General features: G+C 23.3%; 1 protein-coding gene across 5 annotated transcripts in view; it reads right to left on the minus strand.

Moving 5' to 3' along the window:
- LOC129606973 (potassium voltage-gated channel protein Shab) overlaps nucleotides 1–23,703 on the minus strand; it is a 202,648-nt gene extending 178,945 nt beyond the window's left edge. The window contains exon 1 of one of the 5 annotated variants that reach the window (XM_055517636.1): nucleotides 23,241–23,703. The gene's annotated coding sequence lies outside the window, so the exon portion shown is untranslated. Of the gene's footprint in view, nucleotides 1–21,827; nucleotides 21,941–23,240 lie in introns of those variants that run through there. The other 4 variants (XM_055517638.1, XM_055517632.1, XM_055517637.1 and 1 more) reach the window with 4 other exon arrangements.
- Between the last annotated feature and the right edge of the window lie 3,073 nt (nucleotides 23,704–26,776).

The following is a 26,776-nucleotide window of genomic DNA, read 5'->3' on the forward strand; positions in this document are numbered from 1 at the left end:
TTGAAAGAAGTGTTAACATAATGGTTAAATTCAACGGTTAAATAAGTGAGTTCAGAAAAATATTTATGTTTTTGATGGCGATATTTACCGTTAGCGTAAATATCGCCAGTTATAGAATACAAATTTATAATATCGTATTTATAGAAATTTGGAAAAACTTGCAGTTTTGGATATATAAAAATTTTCTCCTACCGAAAAAAGTTTCCAGTAAGAATCTATGTACATATTAAATTTTAGCATTTTATCTTAAAGGCTGTAGAAATTGTATAAACAGACGGACAGACGAACGGACAGAATGAAACCAATAAGCACAAAAATTTTTTGGAAAAGTGTTAAAAACAAATATTTTAAACCACAAGTATATACGTGTTTATAGACATTTCACTAACGTAATTTGCATGTATGTATATACATAATGCACCTAATTTGTGTAAATAAAAAAAGGAAATTCTCTTGAAGGATGAAAATTTAATATTATAATAAAAATTTAAACAACCAAATAGAAGTTAAAAAAATCTTTTTCGACTATTTTAGCAATTTCTGGCGCCTATCGTTATGTTATGGAATTTATAATTAGTTTTTTATACTATTATAAAACAATATAACAAAAATTTTCTGTTTTCTTTACTTTCCATATATGCATTCTGAATTGAGAGAAGAATTAAATCAACCAAACTTTTAACCATTATATATTAATAAATTATTTATTATTCAATTTTATAAATATTTCCAGAAAACTTTTCAAAAAACTTTCCAGTTTTTAACCTTAGAGAGAGAAAAAACAAAAGTTTTTTGAAAAAAAAAAATATTCCATTTGTAAAATAAACAATAAATTAATAAACTTTTGAAAAAAAAAATGTTTAGAACGAGGAGAATATAATGAATTGATAAGAAAAACTCGGCATTCAGCACTCCTAAAAATTTAATTTATTAAAATAATTTTTATTGGTTTTTTTGTAAAAATTTTTCAAGCTCAAAATCGAGAAAATTAGATTTAGTATTTGTAGCAAATTATCAAATAATAATAAATAGCAATAACAGTATAACAGTATAAACATAATAATAGTTGAACCTATTATTAAGAAGACGTATGATCATCCTGATGTATACGACTTGGAGTTCCTGTAAGTGATATCATAAAGCATTGAATACTTTGACATAAACATGCATAAAAAGTGAGTACATTTTGTATAATCAACTATATATGATTGAAGATTTCTTTGCATTCCTATCATTTCATTTCTTGAAAAAAATTATATTCTTATACATATATAAAACGGATACGAAAGTATTAAATTATACACTAACATACTTTTACTTATATGTGTATTATACGTATGTGTGTATTTTTATAAACTTAATTACGTATATATAAGCTTAATTTTTACGTATACGTTGTTAAACATTTTAACTATGCAGTGCAAATATGTATATGATTCTGTGTACATTAATACATAAAATGTTTATGACCATATTATATACATATATAACATTTATGTATGTACATATATGATTAAAAATTTGGCAGAGTGCCGGATATTGATCCTGATGCCTGCTGTATAAGAACCTCTTACAGCTTTGTTTTTTTTTTCTTCCCAAAAAAACTTAATTTTTAAAACTTGATATACCGAACTTTTTATGTATATATATGTATTTTTGTATCTATACATATATGTACATACATGTATAATAACATAGATTCAAGAAAAAGATGAAGTAAAGACTTTTTTTTTACTTTAAATTTTTTTTTACTTTTTATTTTTGTTTCCTTTTTGGTTTTTTTCTGTTTTTTAAGAAATATTTTTACTTGCTATGGTTATCTATACTTACTCTTTCATAATCTACTCTAAAATAGAGTTTCAAGTGTATATTAAATTACCTCTTCCATTCAGCATATGCCATATAGGAAAACATAGATAACTCATTGTAAACATATTTAATGCTCATACACATAAACACGTATTATAGATAGAAAAAAATTTCGATTCTTTGAAATTCATGTATTTTAACAATTTGAAATAAAATTTTTTACGAATAATAAATTTTTAATTAAAAACTTTAAAAAATTAACTCATATTTTATCAGTTGACATTAGAAATAGAAAATCGGATTTCCGGAATCACATTTTATTTTTAGTTTATTCACCAAACGTTTCTTTACGCAATATAGTATCAAAGAACTTGACCAAACTAGCTTAAACCAATATTCCTATTGAAAACAATTTCTGTTCATGGCGTGTATTAGTTCTCTAATGGTAAATTTATATGGCGGGGTAAGTTAAGTGAAAGAGGATTGAGTGGTATTTTGACCAAACAACCTTCAGCTTTATCTAGAGCAGAAGATATAGAGCAGAATATATATTATGTAAATTGAATATATGTATTACTAAAATCCTTCACATTTCAATCACATAATTTTTAAATTTCACATACTTAAGTCTAAACTATATTTTTATATGCCAATGATAAAGTCATCCTAAAGTTTACAAGAATATTTTTTAAATAAATTTTTTTTTTTAATTTAACTTTTTTAAGCGAAAAATAAGTTTTTGATTAAATAACGTCAAATTTCAAAAATATATGGGTAAGAATTTTTTAAATGTTATTATCGTTGGTTTTGCTTTTTGCACATAACTTTCTTATAGAACAGAAGAAAATGTGGTTTTCGTTTTGGATTTTTTTTTCTTTGCTTTAAACCATAAAAATTCTTTGACTTTAAAAATTTACGTATAAAATATGTTGTTGAGGAAACGGATAGATCCACAAATACATATTGTTGTACATATATATACTCATTTCTAAAAATACATTCTTTTTATATCATATACCAAAGTTTTCAATTTATCTTACAGTATGTATACATGAATACAAAATTTGTGTATGTTACGATTATTTTAATTTTGTATTTTAAATTAGACAGGATATTATTTAGAGAAAGTAGATTACATTGTCTGTCACCTTCAAGAGTTATTACAATTGCAAATCTGCTTTTTTTTGATATAACAAGTCCGTATGTTCTAAAACTGCATCCGTCCAATTTATATCATTGACAAATACATTCATGTATATATTTTAAATGCATATATATAAACTTAAAGAAGTCACCCAAATTAAAATGTTTGATGTGACCTAAAAACACATTTTTACTTTTACATGTAATAAAAAACATATAAGATAATATAAAATAAGAAATGAGAAATGTTATGTCATTAGAGTCTAAAGTTACAGCTTTTGTAATTTTTGTTTTTTTTTTGTTTTGTTGCAGAAAGTTTCGACAACTCTTAATAGACTCATACAATAATTTATTAAAATTTAATTTATTACATGAAGAATAATCAATGTGTCAAATAATCAGTTTTGAAAAAAGTTAATTAAAATTTAATTTATAACTACAATAATTCTCTATATGAGTATGTATTTAATTATTAAAATACTACCAAAAGTACTTATGTATGTATATAATAAAAAAAATTTTAATTTAATGTACAAACAACACATAATATAATAAACAAAAGCCATAAATTTACTATTCATGTATGTACTTTAATAAATTCTTATCAGTCCCACTAAAATATAAATAATTCCGAGATAAGCAAATTGGTATGCCATGTCATATTTGATTTACACATGATAAGTATAAACAAAAATTATAATTCATATGTGTCCTTCATTCTTTTTAGCATATTTAAAAAAAAATTAAGAAAATCATTTTCATTTAAATGAAATAGTTTCATTCTGTCCATTCGTAATTGTGTCCTTGCAATAAACTGAAATTTTGTATAATGAGTAGTTGCAAGAAATCTACCTGTATAGAAAAAAAATTTCACCTACCTGCCCTCTCCTAAAAGTTTAGGGAAAGGCAAGTAAAAATTTTTTTGAATGGCAGACATCGTATTGAAACCACAGAGCAATTTTTAAATTCCGCGCACGCAAAGAAAAGCAGCTAAAATTATTAAAAAAAATTTGCTACTATATACAAACCACTGCCCTGGTTAGTATACTTGCCAGGGTATCGTATAAACTATTGGTTTGATTCAAATGAATTTCAATTTAATTCTATAATTTTTATATGTAACTACATATGTATATTATTTATTTTATGCCCATTATTATTATAAAAAAATAGAAATGTTTGTTATCTTTGACAAACTGACAGCAATTTTTAAATCCAAAAAAATTAATTTTTTTATTAATGTCATATTTATTTAATTTCATTTCTTTAAAGATCACCACATTTTTGAATCATTTGTAACGTCATAATAAACCAAATTATAAAATCATAAATTAATAGTCAAAATAATAACAAATAATTTTTTTAATATCAGAATTTATTTTCTATTTTATGTTCTAATATCTCTTTAGAAATTTATTTTAGGGAATAAAAATTTTATATTGAAACTGTATAGTGTCGGATAATAATGTGTGAGTGTTTTAATAAAGAAATATTTTCGTTTTACAGCTAGTATCATAAAATGCTCATATTTAACATCACAGATTGTAAAGAAAGAATATAAAATAAACGAGTACTTGTGGCGAAGTATTCAGTACTTTGAGAGAAAATGGCGAAGACTTGTTGTTCAAGAAAACAGTAATAAAAAAAATTAATATTTGAAAACTGTTGCGGCAAATAAATTTTTCTATATACCTCTAAAAGCTTACATACTCATGTAATGCAAAAATATATTATGTTGCTAAAGAGAATATCGAAACAAAAACAATCATACAATTTATCTGCTGAAACTAGAGAACTATTAGAAATTTATCATTTTGCGGGTTAACATAGATAATATATAATTGTTGTAATTAACATTTTAAACTATAAATTTTCTAGATCTTACTATGTGTCGCTAATAAATATATTAGAAATAAGTATGTACTTAAAAAAATAGTTGTTGAAATGACATTAAATTTAACAAGTTTAAAAAAAATATCATTATGCTCTTTTCATGCATGAAATCTTATAAAAGTTATATAACTAACATTGAAGAGCTACCGGTAGTTGGAGAGGAGGAGTTCATTTACCCATATCTCTTTTCGGTAGTCTATATAACTACAAACAAGCAATTCGAAGAAAAAAAAAGAAATATTTACGCTAAAATTAAGATTTTTGTAATATTGACATTAAGTATTACACCCCTGAGTTTTACATAACTTACATTAATTTTTAAAAAGAAAATTATTTTACAATTAATAACAAATAAAAATATACAAAAATCCCAGTTTTTGGTTTCAATTTACTGAAAATAATTTCCAGAAGAAAAAAAATGCAAAAGTAGAGATTTCAAAATAATTTTATCTTTATAAATGCCTTCATTAAAAGTAATGAGCAAAAAAATTAACAAAAAAAAAATAAATGTACGTAAGAACGAATTTAAAATTTCCGTCACTCAATGCAATCCACCCGTTTTTAATATAAAAACTTTTATATATTATACAAAATAAAGAATGAAATGAAAATAAAGAAAATCCCTTTTCTTATATGAAAATTCAGGAGCCAAAAAAACATATAAAAACGAGAAAAAAAAATAGAGTTGACCTTGTCAACTCTGTGATACCTATACGAATTTGTTATCCTATGTATGTGCAACTAAAGATGCCATAACTGACTATGGGAAAGACTATGACTTTAGTTGCCGTATTACTATATTAATTTATGCAAAATTTCAGTACTATGTGTTTTTCCAAATTCCGGTTGTGCCAAACTATTATTGAAGTTGTATGGCAGCTACCAGAAAGAGCCAAGAAATTTTAACGAATTTTAACAAGCACATCGGCCCTACTAATATATTTGCTCATGTGAAATTTCAATACCATAGCTTTTATAGTTCCTGAAATATAGCCAAATAACTTTTGAACTTGTATGGCAGGTACCAGAAGGAGCCAAGTAATTTCAACGACTTTTATGAGACACATTGGCCCTACTAACATATTCGTTTGTGCGAAATTTCAATACCATAGCTTTTATAGTTTCTGAAATATAGTCAAATAACTTTTGAAGTTGTATGGCAGGTACCAGAAGGAGCCAAGTAATTTCAACGACTTTTATGAGACACATTGGCCTTACTAATATATTCGTTTGTGTGAAATTTCAATATCCCAACTTCTATAGTTGCTAAGATATAGCCAAATAAATTTTGAAGTTGTATGGCAGCTACTCGAACCGGTAACTCGATCATGTCCAATTTAAATAGTGTTCTGGAACTTACTACAATAAATCGTTTGGGAAAATTTGGTGAACTTAGCTCAATTAGTTTTTGAGTTATCGTTGGGACGGACGGACGGACGGATATACAAAGCTAAATTAACTCAGAATTTGACGCTGATCAAAAACATACACTTGAGTCTATATCTAGCACCGTTATTTCTTAGCGTTACAAACGGTAAGGCAAATTTAGTATACCCTTGGAACATACGTTCGTACGGGTATAAAAAAACAAAGCATTTACATTCTCCAATTTTCCCGATATAATTCTAAAAGTTTTCAAAGGAGACTTAAAAATTACAATACCAAAATTGCATACTTTTAGGAAACCAATAATTACACATTGCAACTGGACTTCACATATTATTATATACACTATACAGTAATTCCAATACACATATCGTGTATATTCTTATATGTAAACTATAACTGCCGAGTGATGCAAATTAATGTTAAAGCTAATTTAAGATGTTTCTCCACAAAATGCTGTTATTAGTTGATTAAACAAAATATTGATTCGATTTTTGTTTCCTCACTGAATTCTCTATAAATTTTCATTCGAGAAAATTTGCTTATAAATTTGATTTACAAATATTTTTGGCAAATAAGGCGTATTTTTAATAAGCAATTAAAAGAACGCCTTGAATTAGGAAACATCACGTAAAATAATATAAATCGTAAATTAATATGAATTGTGTATTTCAATAGGGCATTCAAAATAATTTTAAGTTGACTTTCTTATAGTTCGAGAAAATTAAAAAATTTCCTACTAGATATTTGGCTTTGTTTTTTTTTTTTAATTTTATTTTATTGTATTCATTTTGCTTGCCATTTTTTTCACATTCTTATATAATAAACTTTAATCCTCTGGCTTAAGTACCAATGAATACTTAAGAGAGAAAACAAATTTTTTTTTGCAATTTTCTTATTTCTTTTGTATTTTATTTGCCACATAGGTATAGAATTATTATTTTGAAAGTCATAAAAAAGTTATTAAGGCTCAAACATTAAGAATTCTCAAAAATCCTAAATAATATTGAAACTTATATACAAAAAAAAACTTTTATACATGTATACACCCATATAAAAGTACACAAGTATAAATATAACAGTATATTATATTAAATATGTATATACATGTGAATACATATACACAATATTGTTAAATGTAAAAGAAATAAAAATTTAAGTCGAAAAATTAGAATTTTTAATTTTTTCTTTTTTTTTTGTTATTTTAGAATCTTCACGAGATTTAGGATTATTATTTGATGTTATACCTAATTTATAAAAGCAATTTATTACATAATATCAATGAAATTGAACAGAAAAGCTTTTTTTGGTTAACAACAGATTATAATAGAACACATATAAGACGTACAGTTGAAGAGGGTAAAAAGAAATAAATTCAACAGGATTCAACGCCCACTTGTCAAACAACCAAAAATGAAAAATAATTTCCTCATTTCAACTAAAAAATTTATTATTAAATTCAAAATATAAAACATAAGGGATATTCTTCTTTGTTTCAAATTTTGAATATTATTGTTAAGAGTTAATGACTTTACAGAAAATTTAATTCAAAAAGAAAACTATTAAGATTCTTGATCTAGTCGAAATTGATTAAAATTCAAATTCAATTATATTGAAATTTAATGTAAAATCATCGGAAATTTTACAGATTATGAGACATAATATTGCTTCAAAATGTTCAATTTTTTTTCTAGAAGTCGCAATTTCAAAAGTCTACATATATTTACTCATAAAATATTCTTTCTACATTCGCTATTGCAATTCTCAATCTAGTTCTTTAGATTACAAAAACAAATTTTTATATATTCTATATATAAAAACCTTAAAATATTCAAAATATAAGAGGAAAAATCAAAAAGACACACTTTGTTTATAGTGATCTAGATAAATTATCTAATTATTTTCAATAAAAAAAAAATGTTGATAATAAAAAAACATTACCGAGCAATGAGCAAAAACTATACGGTAAATTATGCTTGGATAAAAAAAGGACATCTAAAATCTAAAAAATTATTTTGATAGAAAAATTTTATTGAATCTTTGTTTGCTTTTTTTTGTATTTATTATAAATAGATTATAAGGAAACAAGAAAAATAGATTTTAGGTTTTTTTCCTCCTTTCTTTAAAGATAATTTTTGTTTGTTAAAAAAATCCTTGAAAATACGCCAATAGTTTTACTAATTGTAATATGAAAAAAAACTCAACCTATAAATACATATTTTACCTACACATACACACACATATCACATATATATATATATATATACGTAACAAACTTTTTAAAACTCATCTTAGCCGTAAATGTTTTTCTCATTTCTCTTCTATTTTTCGGTTTTTTTCTCGAACAACCTACTTTTGAAATATTTTTATAATGTCATTTCTTTGTAAGTATGTACTATGAATATGTATGTGCTAAAAATTTTTCTTAAATACAATGATTCTAATTTTTTCATTTTTAAGCATAAACAGTGATTTTCGTAACTATTATTACATTTTTAGAGTGGAACGTTAAAAAAAAAAAATTAGTTTTTTAAAAATCAAAATAACAATTTAAATTTTTTTTTTTTATTAAATTTTTATAACAAAATTAAAAGTGAGTTCGAACTAAAATTGAGCACACCTATTTCTATAATATGCGTACAAGATAAAATTTATAGTTAAACTCCAGCATTAGATAATGATAAAATACATGTATAAGCTTTTAGTTTCCGAATTTAGCCGTCTATAAAATAATTCATAACGTACAAATTTTTACATTTATGTGCAGTTCTCAGAAAAAACTGGGAATGTTTGAACCTATAAAACATAAAAAACTAATATTAAACGCAAAAGACTCCCTGTTTTCTGCTTGGAACTTGGAAAACCGGTACTTTCCATGTAAAACGTAAAAAACTCAACATTTTCTACCTGGAACCTAGAAAATCGATACTTCGTATATAAAACGTAAAAAATTCATTTTCTTCATATAAAACGTAAAAAACTCTTTATTTTCTTCCTGGAACTTAGAAAACCCGTACTTTGGTTATAAAACGTAAAAAACTCTTAATTTTTTCATATAAAACGTAAAAAACCCTTTATTTTGCATATAAAACGTAAAAAACTCATTATTTTTCATATAAAATGTAAAAAACTCTTCATTTTCTTCCTGAAACTTAGAAAACCCGTACTTTGGTTATAAAACGTAAAAAACTCATTAATTTTCATATAAAACGTAAAAAACTCTTTATTTTCTTCCTGGAACTTAGAAAACCCGCACTTTGGTTATGAAACGTAAAAAACTCTTAATTTTTTCATATAAAACGTAAAAAAAACCTTTATTTTGCATAAAAACGTAAAAAACTCATTATTTTTCATATAAAACGTAAAAAACTCTCTATTTTCTTCCTGGGATTTAGAAAACCGGTACTTAGCATATAAAACGTAAAAAAATCATTATTTTTCATATAAAACGTAAAAAACTCTTTATTTTCTTCCTGGAACTTAGAAAATCAGTACTTTGGATATAAAACGTAAAAAACTCATTATTTTTCATATAAAAAGTAAAAAACTCATTATTTTTCATATAAAACGTAAAAAACTCTTTATTTGCTTCCTGGAACTTGGAAAACCCGTACTTTGGATATAAAACATAAACAACTCATCATTTTTCATATAAAACGTAAAAAACTCTTTATTTTCTTCCTGGAACTTAGAAAACCCGTACTTTGGATATAAAACGTAAAAAACTCATTATTTTTCATATAAAACGTAAAAATCTCATTATTTTTCATATAAAACGTAAAAAACTCTTTATTTTCTACCTAGAACTTAGAAAACCCGTACTTTGAATATAAAACGTAAGAAACTCATTATTTTTCATATAAAACGTAAAAAACTCTTTATTTTCTTCCTGGAACTTAGAAAATCAGTACTTAGCATATAAAACGTAAAAAACTCATTATTTTTCATATAAAACGTAAAAAACTCTTTATTTTCTTCCTGGAACTTAGAAAACCGGTACTTTGGATATAAAACGTAAGAAACTCATTATTTTTCATATAAAACGTAAAAAACTCTTTATTTTCTACCAGGGACTTACAAAATCGGTACTTAGCATATAAAACGTAAAAAACTCATTATTTTTCATATGAAACGTAAAAAACTCTTTATTTTCTTCCTGGAACTTAGAAAACCGGTACTTTGGATATAAAACGTAAGAAACTCATTATTTTTCATATAAAACGTAAAAAACTCTTTATTTTCTACCAGGGACTTACAAAATCGGTACATAGCATATAAAACGTAAAAAACTCATTATTTTTCATATAAAACGTAAAAAACTCTTTATTTTCTACCTAGAACTTAGGAAATCTGTAATTCATACATAAAATGTAAAAAATTCATTATTTCTTATATTAAACGCAAAAAACTCTGAAAACGTAAAAAACTCTTTTTTTTACGTTTTACGTACTCTCTTTTTTTTATATTTTTGTTACAAGTACGGTTATTGCAAAAGTATTACCAAAAATTGATTTTAAAACAATTTTCTGGCACTACATTACTTTTTGTTTGTTTTTTTTTCAATAACCTAATAATAATTTTGAAACCCACAACATACTAATTTATCTACTTACAAAGTCGTAAGTTCTATTTTTTTAAACTAAGAAAAGCAAGAAGCTACAAAAAATATTCAAGAAGAACTATTTAAGTTATTTTTAAAACTTTTCTTATTTTTTTTTATTTTTTTTTAAATCACCCACCAAATGTGAACACATGTACGTATTTTTATATATACTCGTATATATTTATATAAACACCTGTATCTATACATCCCGATTTATATTCAGCCTAACATCCTTTATAAATAATAGCCTGACAGTGCCTTTTTCTTCTGTATTGTTGTCATCGTATATATTTTTCTTTTTTTTTGTTTCTAGGTTGCAAGTCGTATTGTTATTATTATTTAGTATTTATTTGTATGCATACAAGTACATTTGTGTCTTGCAAATTATTTAAAAACTAAAAAACAAAACTCCTAGTTTTTTTTTCCAATAAATCAAAATTACAGACGTCATTACTCTGCATACCCACATATTTCCTACATTTTCCATTTTTAAAATTGAGAGTAAAGAGTAAACAGTTTAAAAAAAAAATATAACTGCAAGCATGCATATATATATTATCTGTAGAAAAATGGAGGATATATTTTTATTCAAAAACATATAATATACTTATACATATGTACACACAAATCCATTTAAATGTACGGATATACTTGTATATACAGGCAAATATGTCAAAGTTTTTTAATATTTGATGTACAAGATAAACTTTAGCCTAAGGAATTATAAATCAAAATAATATGTAACAAAAAATGGAATAAACTATAAAAATTGGACAATTAAAAATTATTTAAAAAATTTGTTGTCAATTTTTTATTTACGCTTTATTTTATACTTTCGTCTTTCTTTCTCAATAACATATTAATAAAAATTTTTAAGATTATTTTGAAGGACTTGTGAAAGAATTCTCTTTTCTCTACGTAATCTGCATTTTTTACTTTTTACAATTTTACAGTCAACTCATTAAAACTTATCATAAATTCATAATAATACTTTTTTATAAAATCGTCGGTTTCATGGCACTATTACCATTAAGCGAAAAAAATCAAAACATTTAGGACGGTGTTTATATATTAACTTACATATCATTATTTACATAATGTATCGAAACCAAAATATTTTTAATAAATGTAAAAGCTTTAGGAATAATATACATACATATATATATAAAAACCGATAAAAGGGCGAATGTGTGGAAAGAGTAAAATTAAAATAATCAATGAATTCAAAATCAATAAATCAAAATAGAACCCTTATTTTAGTTTTATCATTATATTTAATTATACTAACTATCCTCGAAATAACTGTTATATAATTGCTGTTATTTGAATAGAATAATTATTTCACATTATAATTATTGCATAGCAATTTTGTCCACATGAAAATCAATTTAATTTTTGTCTCTTATTCAATAAAAAAATTTTAACTAAAATTTAACACGTATTTATAACTCAATTAACCACTTGGTCCACAGCTAAAGTTAAAGAGCTTAATATATAATTGAAATCGGAAAAAAGAACAACATAAAGAGTAAGTTCCTGTACATACATGTATGTGAAAACAAAAATATGAGAAAAAAAATTTAACTTAAAAGCAAAAAAATTGAAGACAAATAATATTTTTTCAAATTATTTTCAGGATCCAATTTAAAATAGTGAGAAATGTATGTATAAAATATCGTAATTCGACTTCAAAGTGATATATTACCGTGTATGTACATATCGTCAACACCAAATAATAACAAAAATTGAAGGATATGTACATACATATATATATTTGCATTTTAAAAACAGATATAGATATGAAATTTTATTGCAACATTTTTTTCCATCCTTTAGCAGGATATGCGGTGGTTTTTTTAATTTCCACATCATTTCTTTTTATTATTTTTTTGTTGAATTCTTTCGGTCGGATGCAAAAATATTAATTTCAAGATTTGGATCTATCAACTAGATTAAATTATTTTCTTTACAAAAAAGAAAGGGGCATACAATATTAATATTAAATTATGTTTGAAATGACAAATGACAAAATTGACAATTTAACAAATGACAACTTTTGCTTTATTAATTTAGACAAAGGGTATGGCCATCCAATGTTTTCCTTTAAATTAAAAAGCATAACGCTTAAATAGATCGTTAAACTGTCACAGTTCATTAAAATTTAATCAGTCGATCATGTAAAATATACATTTTCCTTTAACAACTTAGCATGGAAATCTATAACTTTAGAAGAAAGAAGGACACAAATAAATTTTATTTTAGAGACACAATCTTTTCACTAATATTCTAACATAATATTAATAAATAAAAATCCGATTCAGCAATGGGAACTGCTTCTTAAATTCTTGTTACAAAATTGCTTCAGAACAGGGTGCAATTGCCCCAATTTTATAAATGAAGTCGAATACTTTTTTGACTTAGAATTAAGTCCAATCAATTTCAATTATGAAAACAGAAAATCGTAATGCTCTTAAAACATATCACGTGATAAAACGTATCTATTTCAGATAATTTTTTTTACAGTTGAATTAAAAAAATGTTATTCTTTTATGTAATTTTTATTAATTTTGTGAAGAACATCAAAATAAAATTATGAATGTTGCATGTATGTATAAATATTGAGAGTGCATGTACATAAAACATTTTTCTAATTTTTTCTTTTTACTCTATTTTTTCCACGATAGCATATACGCGATGACATCAATTTTCTTGAAATTTTTTTCTTCTCAACAAAAAATAACCTGAAATTCGAGGCGATCGTGGAAAATGAATATATGTATAGGCACACCAAAATAAAAAAGTATAAAAAGTGAGAAAAAATGCAAACATTAGAGACGTAGTTTTCTATTTTATATATTGTAGCCTTTTTTTCCTTTTCACGAATATATAAAGTACGTGACTAGGTTTAAATTAAAATAGTTTATAGTTGGGCTCCACTTCGTTGTCGCCTCACACACACCCATTTTGTTTCTATATTGTTATTTTTTTTTCTTTATTCTGCTTATTCCTATAAAATGTTTTTATTTTTGCTTTACCTTACTTATAAATGGTATGTGAATACATATATAAATATGTATGTGTGTGTTGCATAAATATTAAATGATATCTTTATATTGAATGGTAAAAATTCTACTTTTTTTATTCTTTTGTTTTTTGTTGCTTTTCATTACTTTTCATATTGTTATCGTAACATTTTATTCTCGTAACATATATCTAGGCTGAATGCTCATAAATAAACTAATAAAAAGCTTTTTCATTACATTTTACTTTTTATATCTGCTTTTTTCTTTGTTTCTCCTTTAATATATGTAATATTCCTTCAGTTTTTTTCGTGTATATTATATAGCACTTAATATAAAAATATACAATAACATAATAAATGTACAATATTTCTTTACGTATGTCTATCTATAATATACAGTAATTTGGAAGTAAAACTTCAAAAAGATTGGAAGTAAGGCATGTAGTAGGACTTGGAATTGAAGGGTTTGAAAAAAATCGGAAAAAAAATCGAAGAATTAGATTCAAAAGACCTGACTCCAAGAGTCAATGTCAAAAAGTCAAATTTGAAGAGTTAAAATCAAAGACTTAGAGTAGAAGAGTCAGAGTAGACGAGTCGTCTACTCTGACGTGCGTTGGAATCGAAATGTCGGAGTCGGAGAGTCGGAGTTGAAGAGTCGTAATCGAAGTCGAAGAGCCGGAAAGTCGAGGTTTCAGAGTCACAACCGAAAAATTGGAATCGAAAAATCGAAGTCGAAAAGTTAATCTTGAAGGATTAGTAATTACATAAATTATGTAACATAAGGATTTGGGGTCGTCATTAAAAATTTAAAAAATGTAGTTTTCATAAGCGGTAGTCAAAATCGAAGACTTAATTCATATAATGTAAATCGGATTTTCAATTTAAAACGAAACCAGTCGGGGTTTTTTTTAATATTAACAATTTTATGTCATTTTTGTTTGGGTTTTACTGTCACATATAACTAGTATTTTATTTTTAACACAATCATCTTAATATTTGCGCTTTACATTATACACCTATTCGCATTCGTATATTATATACTTTTGGTATAAATAAATGGAAATATATAATACGTTCGTATACACACATGTAATACAAAAGTATATATGTAACTTAACATGATGATAAGCAAACATATTACTATATATGTAGCTATATAAGTGCATACATTTGTATAGTTTTTTGGTCTGTCCTTAGAGTTTTATATCCTTAAGGAGCTTTTTTACAGGGTGTGTTAATAATCACATGATATAATACACAATAACATCATATAAGTATGATACATACATAAAAAAACGTATGTATACCAATTTTAAAAGATGTTATACGTATACGTGCAAGTATACTTACATCATATACATATAATAAAAAATATATATTTTTGACGTAATTTTATTGAAGTTTTGCAAAATGAATTTAAAGTGAATTTATTTAATTTTATAATCTTTCACTATGCAAGTTTGTATATACTCAAAAATAACTTAAGCTCTTTAACAAAAATAGACTTTTGTATAAAACAGGAATGCAAGAATTTAATATACACACAGAGGGATTTTATTATATTTTTATTTAATCTTAAAAATCAGACAATAATAAGTACTGAAAGTAAAATGCATTGAATAATTTGGAATATAATTTAAGTAGTTATAATAAAAAGTTGAAAATCGTTTTTAAAATTTAATGCCGAACTACATTTCATAGAAAAGTTTAGCAATCATAGTTGTTATTTATATAGCTTGTAATGCTAATTTTTAAAACTAGCGTTACAAATATATAGAGTATATACTCGTAGTTAATTATTATTATAAAATTATAGTTAAAAAATTATATAAAAATATTAAAGTTTTTTTTCGAGTAACAAGAATTAGAAAATATGAATATCGTTAATGATTTAACAGAAAATCTATCAAATCCTAAAACGTAACATTTACAATATTAAAACTACTTACACTAGATTTTGTTCAAAAATAATTTTTTTATAAAAATGATAAGCCTTCTGAATTCCCATTTATTTCTTGAAGTAATCAAAAAAACATATGATATAAGAAAATAACGAAGAATTTAAGCTGCTTTAAAAACTAAAACTTTTCCTTCTAAATATATTGTGCAACATGTATGTATATTTTCTTTCCAAAATTTAATATAAAGTACAAAGGCTCTGTAACAAAATGAAGAAGAAAAAACGAAATGTAAATGGATACATGTAAATACATAAATATCTAACGCATATTAAAATGAGTGTAAAACCATGTATATTACAACATATATTACAGCCATGAACAGAATCAATACTAAAACGGAAAAAGAAACTGCTTTTTGTTAAATCTACATCAATTTAAAATCGATAAACAGGACATGCATAACAAAATAAATAAATTAAGAGTAGATAGAATTTTATATTATAGCAGTTTTGACATTTTTTTGGATCTTATATATGAATGAAAAAGATCATTGATACGGTTGGGTTGCGTCGCCCTATCTTGGGGAAAACTAATATTGAATTCTTTAAAAGGGCACACAATCTTAATGCCATCTTCATCAGTAGCTTCGATGTCCTTTGCAAATTTACTAGTTTTCTGACTGAGGGGACTAGGGTCAGATTGTACTAGGTTTGCAGCTAGAAAGAGGATATTCGACAGTATTGCTTACAAGACGAAACTTCTGCTTAGTCGCAATATTAACGTGTTTCTTAAATACCGCTCCATAAGGCTTTTTCTACAGAATTATTGTTGGGTATTGCGCTGATTATCTCAAGGATATTGCTTTATATAATATTAACAGATTTAATATTAACAGATGCTACTCTGATTTATCTACCTTACTAAAATAAATAAATAAAATAATATAAAAATGTTCTTTTAAATTTTAAAAACATTTAGTTCCTTAAACGCAATTTGATGTAATAATATAAGTAATATAAAAAAGTATTGCACTACGTGAAAAATTTTTAAAATCTTTAAATTATTTATCTATATTTTTGCTTTAATTATTTAACAGTTATTAATAATTATTAACAATTTCAGTGAAATTATAAAATATTTTCATTAATAATTATATACAAAAAGTAAGCATTAGCTAAGTATTCAAAATCTAATAAATGCTATAATTATGAAATAATATTCCTTTTAACATTATAGCCTGTTATTAATGAAGAAAATTTTTAATTATACTATTATCATATACTTAAAATAAATACTTACTATTATATTTATTACATAATGACATCACATGTATATATGTAACATAGACTTTTAACTCTCTGTAAATAATTTTTTATGTTACCAAAATATACATACATACAAACATACATATTCAATCTACATTTACATTATTTTCATTTTAATTAACACTATTTGAGAATATCTGATAATTTAGAAATTCTCTTTCTAAATTAGAAACAATATAACACGTGCGTATATATTTATATATATATATGTACATATATAAATAATAATAGGTGAATGTTTAGTTTATAAATATTAGAACATTATTACACGTAGGCTCAAATAATATTATAAATGCAAAATTAAATACATTTGATTTGTATGTAAGTATTTGTGTATAAGGTTTTAAAAATAATTTATAACTATATTTGACAAATATTTAAATGGCTTAAATTAGAGTCAAAACTATAGTACATAAAATTTATATGAATAATATTTTTATGTAGTTATAATTTCAAAATGCAATGAAATGAACCCGAAAGAAATACAGTCAAATTTATTTTACATGAAAAAAAGAAGAAAAAAAGGTGAAAGAGATACAATATGATAATATTCTACCCTTACAGAAATGGAAAAAATGAATAACAATATATAATGGTATAATTCCATAAATGCTCTCGGAGGAATGTACGGGAACCCAATTACAAAGCTAATGTTCTTCTAGTCTTAAAGCGATACGTTAGATATTGTGTAATATCCAATATTGTTTTATGCTTGCGCAAAGTTAGAACTCCTTGTTACTGACTTCAGGAATACCATTCGATTCCGTTACATCAAGAAATCCGTAAGGAATACCCCTTTAAACTGTCTTATTGTACATTTTTTTTAAACTCTATATATCACTATAGATTATACCAGCAGTCAAGGTTTAATTATGTAGATCCGAAAATTTATTTAAAAAGTTATATTTCATTTTTTTTGTTTCTGAATTGCGGAATATTATGTAAAACGACTTATTCATTACTTTTTTTTTAATCTAAAAACTTGTTGAATATTCTACTTAAAACAAATTTTACGTATTCATTTTAATCTTTTAATCTGAATTAACACCTCATGGTTCATAAGCCTGTAGCTATAGAATAATTATTCATTCTTCTACATAACAACTTAATTCAATAATAAGAAAAAAAATTTTTTTTTGTTCTAGTATACTTAAGATTTTAAACGTTCCTATTTTAATAAGCACTTGGGTGCATAGACATTTTTAAAATCTTACAAGAGGTTGTTATACGCTTTCAACGTAAATTTTTCCAACAATTTCAAATGAAGTGTTAATATAGTATAAATAAGGCAAAATGTATATAAGATATTCAAATAAGTTTTGAATTTATATTAAGACTTTTGTAAATAAAATTATAGTATGAAATATCCTGAACTCGGTTAAGAAAAAAAAAACTTGTACGCATAAAATTTAATAAAAGTCTTATTGTACTAACAGGGAATAAAAACGAGGAAAATAAATGTACTTCGTAAGAATGAAAGTTAAAATTTTTAAAGAAATTTCTGTCCCAAATGCAAATTTTAGTTCAACAAGAATAAGGAACGTAATTTTAATTGCTTATTTAATCGATTTACAACACAACTTATCTGATGGGATCCAATCAAAACAGAATTTTGTCTGATGGGAAGCCCGAAATTTTGATAAATTTCCACTATCGTTCTACTGAAGTGTAGTTCGAAGTGAATTTTTTAGTTCTACTGAAGTGTAGTTCGAAGTATATACAAAACCAATATATATACATTAGTAAGGACTGCAAACATAAATTTAACTAAAGTTTGATACCATTACAGAACACTGCGGTTTTATTTAAAAATTCTCAATTATTTTTATATTTTGTTAAAATTTTACGATATTTTTCATAAACATACATATTTAAAGCATTTCTTCTTTATAAACAAAAAATATTACTTATGATATAAATATGAAAGAAAAACCGAAAGAAAAAAAAGCCAACCCAACAGCCTCATAGTTCTATAGACGTAAATAAAATATGATTCATGGGATTACACACTGAGATGCGCATATGTTTTATATATTATGTATTCCTTCGAAGAATCCGAATTAACCAACAAATGGAATGTATACATATAAAAATATTTACAAACTGGAAAATCTTAAAAATAATAAAGAAAAAAAAGATTAAATTAAAAGAAATTTCCCTCTTATTCAAATCTTGGACATTTTTGAAAGAAAAAAAGTTAAATTTATTAAATTTCTTTTTTGAATATTTTACGATGTAGCCAATATTTTAATGACACAATATGAAATACACTATTATAAAATAGAAACAAAGAAACAAAATCATAATAACAATAATAATGAAAATTTCAACAAAAAATCAAAATGTATATTAAATTTTTTAAAAAAAATTCCAAAAATATTTTCTTAAATAGTTCAGATTTTCACTCGTTTTTTTTTTGTGGCTCAACATTTCACCTCTTTAAACACACGTTCTCTCTCGATCCATACATCTCTTATAATCAAAATACTTACGTTTATTATAAAAATATTAAGCGATTTTGAGTTTTTTTTTATTTTTCATAATATAGCAACAATATTAAGAAAATGAAAGAGGGAAAAACGTGGGAAAAAATAATCTTTTTGCAATTTTTTTCTTTTTGTTTTCTTTTTCTTTTTTCAAAGAAAATAATTCATAAGCTTATTTAAACACATTTATACATCTACTTGCACACAGATCTATATATATATAAATAAATATAATTTATTTATACAAATACATCCGTACATAAGTGTATGATTAACAAATAGATAAAAGCATGATAATGTATTAATATATAAAAAGCGAAAATCAGAAAAAAATTAAAAGAAGCACAAAGAGAAAAATACAGTAACTAAGAGTTAGAAGAATAAATAAAAAACAATTTTTTGAGTGGTAAAGAAATTAACAAACTTTAGTAAGTAGAAAAAAATTTAAAAGGATATAAAAATTTACACAAAAACATAAAATTAAGAGCCTATACATTTAAACACGAATACCATAATGCAACGGTAAATTATTCGAATATAAGTTGTTCGAAAAGTCATCAAAAGTCATGTTTATAATTTTCTTTATGACATATTTAATAGTACAATGACAAACTCTTTATTTCAACATTTTGACACCCTCTTGGAATTCTTCATGTAGAATGCTTCATCACTCTCACCCTTCATTTCGACCTCTCCTTGAGTTAATCGTAAAAACTTATTTATATTATTTAAATTCTTGAACTCTCTTAAAATAGAATGTGAAACAAAAGTAAACATGAAGAATAATTTATAGTCCCGCTGAATTTAAACGGTAAACACTGTTTATGAATTTCTTTTGACGTATCAAACACCGCCACAAAATTTATGACCAAATTTTCCAAAAATATTCACAGAAGTTAGGCTTAGTTATCGTTTTTTAAATTTTTCCAACGAATCCAAATAAATAGGTGAGTACCTTTCTGTAGTTCTCCAAATAAATGAGTGACTACGTATTTACATAATATCTTTTAAAAAAATTAAAATTCAAAGCCTTTTATATTTGCTAATCTTTTAAATATCTTTTTAGTGTCCTGTCACAGAATATATAAAACACAAGCATAACATGCAAAGCTATGAAAAACATTTAAAATGCGAAACGCATAGAACAAAAAAATTTTGATTTTTTGAACAGATATTTCTTACAATAAAGAAAAAAATAAATTGACAGTAATAACAAAAATAATAGTGAAAATAACAACATAATAACAATGAAAAAATATAATATATAATGTTGTCAAAACTTTATCCAATTCATTTGATTTTCTCAATATACATATATGGTTATTATAGTTGTATAATGAAGACACGTATTTAGTTGTTCCTCTTACTATATGACTCATGATATATTATGTTTTTTATATACTTTATAAATAATTTAAAAATAAGGATAAATGTATAATACTCGAGTGACATATATGTATATAAACATACACATATAAATATGTATTTCATTATTTGTTGCTCTATTTTTGTATCCTCTTTTTGCTTTTATTTATTTTGTCATTGATGAAATATTATACATACTATAAATATATCAGCATACATGCACATATGTATAAAATACATGCATATATGAAAATATTAAACATTGAAATAATTTGTCTTTCTACAATAATATTTTCAATCCTCATACATGTATATCATACAATTTCAAAAGTTCTGTAAATTGTTGTAACGTGGTAAATATTTGTATAAAAGTTTTCTATGGTAAAATTTCTATCTTAAAATTTCTTTATATTTCTTACATAAGTAAGTATGAATGTATATAAATGCAAACATTTTATATATGAACTTGCATTGTACATACATATAATAAATTCTCGTTGATAATAAATGATCCATCTATAATTTCTTTTAACACGCGTTCTAACATTTGAGAAACGCATTTCAATTAAATTATATTTCAGAAATAATAATAGTTACTTTAAATTAAGAATATAATAAGCAAACTCTGTTCATAAATTTTGTAAAATATATTATTTTATTATTGACAAAATATATTTGCTATAGAATAGATAAGAATCTATTTATTATATTCTTAGAGTCTTATATTTTTACATTATACTGTCAGAGTTTTGCAGTCCTATAATCTTACACTATACTGTCTCAGGTATAACTCAGTTTTCTAGACCATATGTTTTTACTATATTAAAATATACTATATATATAGAGCTATGTAAACAAATTATTTTAACAAACAAACAACTTTCTCAACATCACCTATCCCAACAAAAATCCATCCAGACCAGAGATACTAGAAGTCCGTTCAGCACCTATTTGCTTTTGGTAAAAAAATCTCTGACACCTTATAGTGCTCCAACACCATGAGCCTTTAGCACTCCATCTTGCTGCCCAAATGAGCCTAAACGATTTAGTTAAGGAATATTTATAAACCTCTTATCAATATATACTGAGTATGTATGCATATATCTATAAAAATACATGAGCACACTATAAATATTCTACCAATATAACGTTATGATAAAAATATGATTTCATTTTGAAGACAAAAAGCTACTTAATTATGTACCTACTTTGTTTCTACAACATTTTATTTATTTTTTCTTACTTTCTTTGTATTTTTATGTTATCTTGTGTGATTTTTTAAACTTCTTTATTTGTTTCCAGTTTTATTACATTTATTTTCTTTGTCTTTGTTCAATATTATATTTTAACATAGGTGCTTTTTTTACAATTATATATTGTATACCTAAATCTAAATAATATAATAATCGAATATGTTCATGTATATGTATATTATACGTTCATATATACATTATTGTATCTAGATTTTTTATACAATACTAAATGAGTAATGGAAAAGTTTTTCTTTTGATAGCAAATTATTAGGAAAAAGAAAAATTGCAGGAAAAAAATACTATATTTTTTCGTTTTGTTACCTTGTACAGAAAAATAAAAAACAAACTATAAGTACATTTATATAATATTCTTTATGAAACAAGAAAACCTCAAATTCTGAAATGAAATATTCGAAATCGATTCAAACAAAAAGTAATAATACTTGAAAAAACACCCACAACATGTATGACATACATATATACTGTATGTAAAGTTATGTATATATATGTGTATATGTACCCGCGTATCATAATTTTTAAAGTATTAAATTAACTAAAATTTTGAAGAAGAAAAAAAAACGCTAATGCTTCTTAAAAATATCAAACTTAACAAATAGCATTTGATTTAATATTTTTCATGAGCTTGTATAGTATATGTCGCGGTTCGTTATGCAATTTACCTGTTTGAAAACAACTATAGCAAATATTATTTGTTGTGGAATTCGTTTTATATATACCAAATGGCGAAAACTCAGATATGACAAAATTTCACTAATTACACACGAATTAGAATTTTTTAAGGATAATATTTGAAAGCGTTAAAGTTATGTAATTTACCACCATACCAAATTGGGGAAAAATTTCTCTTTCTATTTAAAATTTTGGGAATTATATTTTATTTGGTACCTCAAAAATATTTTTATAAAATTACCACTTTTTTTGCACTAAAACTTTTGTAACCATTAATAAGTTATATTTAAAATTATTGACTAAATCTAAAATATAGTATAAAAAAAATATTTTTAATAAAATTTTATAATTAAAATATGCTTACCACTGATAACAATTTCAAAAATCCCCAAAAAGCAAAAATGAAATGACGACGATAATTTTATTATTACAATAATAAACGAATATTTTTTTTTTTCAAATTCATAAATTATTTTTGTAATTTAGTTATAAATAGAGGTTGCTATACGTACATATACATACATAGAAACAAAATATTTTATTATTTTATTTATTTTATATATAGTAAAAATGATATATACTCGTATTTTCTAGTCTTTTTTAAATAAAAATTTCATAATTTATGTTTTAATATGCACTTTTCTTCTTTTATGACTTATTATTACAATTAGTATAACATTTTTTAATATTTTTACACTATTTATTATTTTTATTTTTTTTTACTTTTTGATATTTTGTATGATTTGCGGTTTAGGGTTAATATAGTAATTGTATAATTTATAAAAATTATTATACAATATGTTTTTTTTATACATGTACAGCACGAAATTAATAAAATTGAATATACATAATTAGTTATATTATAAATTTATTATTTTATATACAATAATCACTATTTAGGGTATTTATTCAATTAAAACTTTTTTGACTTTTTTAAATCTATGATTTATTTTTGTATTTTTTTATTATATGGTTATTTTTAATATTTATTATATCGTTATGCATATATGTATGTATAATATACTAGTATATTATGATTTTTATATTTTTTAGTTAATTTCTATTCCTGTTCATTTGTTTTTTAATTTATTTTATAACTTTTGAATTACATTTTAAAAGTGCACTTTAATTATATTTATACTTATTTATTTTTCACGTTATTTATATTTTTATTAATTTTAAACATTTTTCTTTAAATTTTGCGTACATATCTAAAATTAAATATATGATTTTATTATTTTACATATAAGTACTAAACAAATAGTAGACTAAATAAAATATAAAATAATTATTTATAATATTATATAATTATTATAAATGAATATTTTACATAATCTACAACATATTGTATATAAAAAGAAAAACTTGCTTGTACAAAAATTACGAGTATAAGTACTTAAAGAAAAACAAATCTTAAAAATGAAACTTAAGCAAAAAAAAAGAACAAAAATTTGTTAACTTTTAAAAATATGTGCAACATTACACTGATATTTTGTATAACAAAAATAAAAGTATAAGAAAATTCAAATGATTTTAACAGGTATATTTCGGCTAGAATCATTAAATATACTGAAAAAAATATTTCAAAACAAATTTAATTATTTCTAATAATTTTTTTTCTTATATAAAAATTAAGGCAACTTTACAATTTTTGAAAATATTTTTCTTACATAATTAATTAAAATAAAAAAAAAATATATGTATATAAACTTAATATTTTTCTATTCGCGCTTATTTATACATGAAAGATTGTGCGTTTTTCTTTTACAATGTAAAATAAATATTATACATATACATATTTATATAAACATATTTTTATAAATATATTTAGATTAATGATTATTAAATACATACAATTTTGTTATACATATGTATATATATTTGCACAATGAAAATCATCTAAACAAAATAAATTCTTAATCTATAAATCAATATTGAAATATCATAAATTCTATTATTAAAATAATATTTAAAATGAATATAATTCTGGTAAAAAAGAAATATTATATCCCAATATAGTTTTTATAACAGCAATAATAACTTTTTTTTTTCTTTTACTTGAATTTTTTTTGTTCGAGAATTGGAATTTGAATACGAAGAAATGAACATGTAAAATAAAATCCGGCAAAATTCCTCTTACTCATTATGTATATTAATAAAATGGTGTTAATAATTATATGCACTTTTTACTTATATTATATCATATTACCATTTAAAAATATGATAAAATAATTTAATACATACATATATATGAGATTTTAGCAAAAAATGTTAAACCTAAATGTCCATAAAGTGGTGCAGCATTTTTTATATAAAAAGTTAATTAAAATATTAAATTTTTATCAGTTCTATAGAAAATGTAAACAAACTATAGTATACTTTCTCACAGTATAGTAACTTCAAAATTACAGTAATACTGCATTACTACAAAATTTAACAATTAGAGATTATAAGTTGCATTATCTACTACTATTGTATTACTACAATTTTGAAGTCAGGAATTATATTTCTAATATAAAAATTAAAAAATTTGCTCTCAATATTTTTTAAATTAAAATTTTTATATTCAATGGCGAAATCAAAATTAAGTTCTCTTCTATTCATCTTCTTAAGCTGCCTTTAATTTTTTTGTTTTATAATATAATTGACTATTTAAATATTAAAATAGGCTTTTTGTTAAAATTATTTTTGTTCAATAATATTCATTATATTACAAAAAAAAATATAAAAAAAAGTAAATAGCGCAATATATTATTTTATTCTAAGTAATAACATAATAATATTTATATGTACATATATATAGAAATCAATAACGTTGTCATGCCATTACCCATTCCATCAATTGTATTTTATCCTTTTTAGTACTTGGTTTTTTTTTCTTTGTGTACTGAATATAATATTCAACGTAAGTTAACGCGTGTATAATATGTTAATGCTGATAGGTATATATATTGTATTAAAAAAACATGCATTCAATGAAAAATAAATAAACATTATTAAGTTTAAGAAATATTACCACCTGTTTTTCAAGTCAAATATTTAAAGTATGAAAAAAAATATTGAATTCAAAACACACAAAAAAAAACAAAGGTCATACTTATATATCTGAACAGTTGTTATAATAAAAATATAAGTAAATTACTTTTTCTACATAATATTATTAAATTAGGAAACAACAAGGAGAAAAATAATGTATGGGTATTATTTATGTATGTTTTAGGAAAGATAATTGAAAGTAGATTTTATGCATTTGAATCCAATTAACTTAAATAAATGCACAAGTGTAAATATTAATAATAACGTAATCTATATATATTATTAGTATATATTGGTAAATTTAGTTTATTATAATATTATTATATAGAAAATGTATTTAAATATTAAAAATATGCTTAAACTGTATTGATTTATATGCTTAAACTGCTATAATAATATTTGAAATAAATTATATTAGATTTTATTCTAAAAAGTTAATATTGCATACTTATAGGTATCTTTTTTCTGGTTAACAATTTAATGTATAAGTTATGTGTTAGCTTTATTAAAGGTGAAAATTAAAAAAAAAAAAAATTTTTATCTTTTTTCAAAATATTCGTGTTGCCAAAGTGACATTTCTATCTTCATACTTATTGGTTTATAGCAATTTAATTAAAATTAAAAAAAAATAAAAAAAATTTTGAATTTAAAGAAGAAAAAAATTTCATAACAATATAACTAAAAATTTAATTTGTGGGAATGAGGCATAAACGTATAAGTGATTTAAGAACTAGTAAAAAAAAAAGAAAAGGAAACAAGTCTAAGAGTGCGGAGTTGTTTCTATGTAATTAAAAAAAAATAATATTTTTATGTAATATTTTTGCCTCGCATATTTTTATTAAAATTTTATTAACTTTATTATTA

The sequence above is a fragment of the Condylostylus longicornis genome, unplaced genomic scaffold (genome assembly GCF_029603195.1).
Source record: "Condylostylus longicornis isolate FDR11 unplaced genomic scaffold, ASM2960319v2 ptg000022l, whole genome shotgun sequence".
Lineage (NCBI taxonomy): Eukaryota > Metazoa > Arthropoda > Insecta > Diptera > Dolichopodidae > Condylostylus > Condylostylus longicornis.